Source organism: Oncorhynchus mykiss, chromosome 21 (genome assembly GCF_013265735.2).
Source record: "Oncorhynchus mykiss isolate Arlee chromosome 21, USDA_OmykA_1.1, whole genome shotgun sequence".
In the NCBI taxonomy this organism is placed as follows: domain Eukaryota; kingdom Metazoa; phylum Chordata; class Actinopteri; order Salmoniformes; family Salmonidae; genus Oncorhynchus; species Oncorhynchus mykiss.
Window position 1 is genome coordinate 38,769,088 of NC_048585.1, and position 4,809 is coordinate 38,773,896.

Genomic DNA, 4,809 nt, shown 5'->3' on the forward strand with positions numbered 1-4,809 from the left:
CACAAGCCACAGCGTGGTGGAATCATACGTTACAACGGCGGCGTAGGGCGGTTCCTTTCGGTTATTACAGATGCAGACAGACACACAGACACCGTGGTGATTTAAATCCCGTTATTTTCTATTCCAATTGTGTAAATGCCATATGACATATTCAGGAATCTCGTGTAGGCTTGTTTTTTTAGTGAGGGTGTGTAATAGACTATGCATGATGTTTAACTTTCATTCGCCTACAGCTATTACAGAGGCAGACAGACGCACACACACACAAATGCAGGCAGGCAGACAGCAGACAGACACACAGACACAGTGGTGATTTAAAACCCGCACCTTATTTCCTATTTTAATGTCGAAAAAGGCCTATAATAGTTCCATATTGCATATTCTGGAAAGGCCTGTAGGCTAGGTTTTTAGTGAGGTTGTGTAGGCTAATAGAGAATTATTTATGATCTTAAACTTTAATTTGCATCCAGCTATTACAGAGGCAGGCAGACAGACAGATAGGCAGACAGATAGGCAGACAGATAGGCAGACAGACAGACAGACAGACAGACAGACAGACAGACAGGCAGGCAGGCAGGCAGGCAGGCAGGCATGCAGACACATTGGTGGTGATATAAATTCCATTTCCCTTTCCAATGGCAAAAAAAGTTGATGATAGTGCCATATTGCATATTCAGGAAAGGCCTCTAGCTTGGTTTTAAATGGTGTGTAATAGACACTGCATGATGTAGAAGTTGAATTTGCCCTAAAGCTAGAATACAGCTGCTGAATGATGTAGAAGTTTAATTACTCAACAGAGTACAGCTGCTGTAGGATGTAGAAGTTTAATTACTCTACAGACTACAGCTGCTGCATGATGTAGAAGTTTAATTACTCTACAGACTACAGCTGCTGCAGGATGTAGAAGTTGAAACACCCTATAGACTACAGCTGCTGAATGATGCAGAAGTTGATTTACCCTACAGACTACAGCTGCTGAATGATGCAGATGTTGAATTACCCTACAGACTACAGCTGCTGAATGCTGTAGAAGTTGAATTACCCTACAGACTACAGCTGCTGACTGATGTAGAAGATGAATTACCCTACAGACTACACTGCTGCAGGATGTAGAAGTTGAACTACCCTACAGACTACAGCTGCTGCAGGATGTAGAGGTTGATTTACCCTACAGACTACACTGCTGCAGGATGTAGAAGTTGAATTACCCTACAGACTACAGCTGCTGAATGATGTAGAAGTTGAATTACCCTACAGACTACAGCTGCTGAATGATGTAGAGGTTGATTTACCCTACAGACTACACTGCTGCAGGATGTAGAAGTTGAATTACCCTATGGACTACATCTGCTGAATTATGTAGAAATTGAATAACCCTACAGACTACACTGCTGAATGATGTAGAAGTTGATTTAACCTACAGACTACACTGCTGCAGGATGTAGAATTTGAATTACCCTACAGACTACAGCTGCTGAATGATGTAGAAGTTGAATTACCCTACAGATTACACTGCTGCAGGATCTAGAAGTTGAATTACCCTACAGACTCCAGCTGCTGAATGATGTAGAAGTTTATTTACCCTACAGACTACACTGCTGAATGATGTAGAAGTTGAATTACCCTACAGACTACAGCTGCTGAATGCTGTAGAAGTTGAATTACCCTACAGGCTACAGCTGCTGACTGATGTAGACGTTGAATTACCCTACAGACTACACTGCTGCAGGATGTAGAAGTTGAATTACTCTACAGACTACAGCTGCTGAATGATGTAGAAGTTGAATTACCCTACAGACTCCAGGTGCTGAATGATGTAGAAGTTTATTTACCCTACAGACTACACTGCTGAATGATGTAGAAGTTGATTTAACCTACAGACTACACTGCTGCAGGATGTAGAATTTGAATTACCCTATAGACTACAGCTGCTGAATGATGTAGAAGTTGAATTACCAAACAGACTACACTGCTGCAGGATGTAGAAGTTGAAACACCCTATAGACTACAGCTGCTGAATGATGCAGAAGTTGATTTACCCTACAGACTACAGCTGCTGAATGATGCAGAAGTTGAATTACCCTACAGACTACAGCTGCTGAATGCTGTAGAAGTTGAATTACCCTACAGGCTACAGCTGCTGACTGATGTAGAAGTTGAATTACCCTACAGACTACACTGCTGCAGGATGTAGAAGTTGAATTACCCTACAGACTACAGCTGCTGAATGATGTAGAAGTTGAATTACCCTACAGACTACAGCTGCTGAATAATGTAGAAGTTGAATTACCCTACAGACTACAGCTGCTGCAGGATGTAGAAGTTGAATTACTCTATAGACTACAGCTGCTGTAGGATGGAGAAGTTGAATTACCCTACAGACTACAGCTGCTGAATAATGTAGAAGTTGAATTACCCTACAGACTACAGCTGCTGCAGGATGTAGAAGTTGATTTACTCTATAGACTACAGCTGCTGTAGGATGGAGAAGTTGAATTACCCTGCAGACTACAGCTGCTGAATGATTTAGAAGTTGAATTACCCTACATACTACAGCTGCTGCAGGATGTAGAAGTTGAATTACCCTACAGACTACAGCTGCTGAATGATGTAGAAGTTGAATTACCCTACAGACTACAGCTGCTGAATGATCCAGAAGTTGAATTACCCTACAGACTACAGCTGCTGAATGATGTAGAAGTTGAATTACCAAACAGACTACACTGCTGCAGGATGTAGAAGTTGAATTACCCTACAGACTACACTGCTGCAGGATGTAGAAGTTGAATTACCCTACAGACTACACTGCTGCAGGATGTAGAAGTTGAATTACCCTACAGACTACAGCTGCTGAATCATGTAGAAGTTGAATTACCCTACAGACTACAGCTGCTGAATGATGTAGAAGTTGAATTACCCTACAGACTACACTGCTGCGGTATGTAGAAGTTGAATTACCCTACAGACTACAGCTGCTGAATGATCCAGAAGTTGAATTACCCTACAGACTACAGCTGCTGAATGATCCAGAAGTTGAATTACCCTACAGACTACAGCTGCTGAATGATGTAGAAGTTGAATTACCCTACAGACTACAGCTGCTGAATGATCCAGAAGTTGAATTACCCTACAGACTACAGCTGCTGAATGATGTAGAAGTTGAATTACCCTACAGACTACAGCTGCTGAATGATGTATAAGTTGAATTACCCTACAGACTACAGCTGCTGAATGGTGTAGAATTTGAATTACCCTACAGACTACAGCTGCTGAATGATGTAGAAGTTGAATTACCCTACAGACTACAGCTGCTGAATGATGTAGAAGTTGAATTACCCTACAGACTACAGATGCTGAATGATGTAGAAGTTGAATTACCCTACAGACTACAGCTGCTGCGTGCTGTAGAAGTTGAATTACCCTACTGACTACAGCTGCTGAATGATGTAGATGTTGAATTACGCTACAGACTACAGCTGCTGAGTGATGTAGAAGTTGAATTACTCTACAGACTACAGCAGCTGCAGGATGTAGAAGTTGAATTACTCTACAGACTACAGATGCTGAATGATATAGAAGTTGAATTACCCTACAGACTACAGCAGCTGCAGGATGTCGAAGTTGAGTTACCCTACAGACTACAGCTGCTGAATGATGTAGAAGTTGAATTACCCTACAGACTACAGCTAATGAATTATGTAGAAGTTGAATTACCCTACAGACTACACTGCTGCAGGATGTCGAAGTTGAATTACTCTCCAGACTACAGCTGCTGAATGATATAGAAGTTGAATTACCCTACAGACTACAGCTGCTGAATGATGTAGAAGTTGAATTACCCTACAGACTACAGCTGCTGAATGATGTAGAAGTTGAATTACCCTACGTACTACAGCTGCTGAATGATGTAGAAGTTGAATTACCCTACAGAATACAGCTGCTAAATGATGTAGAAGTTGAATTACCCTACAGACTACAGATGCTGAATGATGTAGAAGTTGAATTACCCTACAGACTACAGATGCTGAATGATGTAGAAGTTGGATTACTCTACAGACGTTACTGCTGCAGGATGTAGAAGTTGAATTACTCTACAGACTACAGCTGCTGAATGATGTAGAAGTTGATTTACCCTACAGACTACACTGCTGCAGGATGTAGAATTTGAATTACCCTACAGACTACAGCTGCTGAATTATGTAGAAGTTGAATTACCCTACAGATTACACTGCTGCAGGATCTAGAAGTTGAATTACCCTACAGACTACAGCTGCTGAATAATGTAGAAGTTGAATTACCCTACAGACTACAGCTGCTGAATCATGTAGAAGTTGAATTACCCTACAGACTACAGCTGCTGAATGGTGTAGAATTTGAATTACCCTACAGACTACAGCTGCTGAATGATGTAGAAGTTGAATTACCCTACAGACTACAGCTGCTGAATGATGTAGAAGTTGAATTACCCTACAGACTACAGATGCTGAATGATGTAGAAGTTGAATTACCCTACAGACTACAGCTGCTGCGTGCTGTAGAAGTTGAATTACCCTACTGACTACAGCTGCTGAATGATGTAGATGTTGAATTACGCTACAGACTACAGCTGCTGAGTGATGTAGAAGTTGAATTACTCTACAGACTACAGCAGCTGCAGGATGTAGAAGTTGAATTACTCTACAGACTACAGATGCTGAATGATATAGAAGTTGAATTACCCTACAGACTACAGCAGCTGCAGGATGTCGAAGTTGAGTTACCCTACAGACTACAGCTGCTGAATGATGTAGAAGTTGAATTACCCTACAG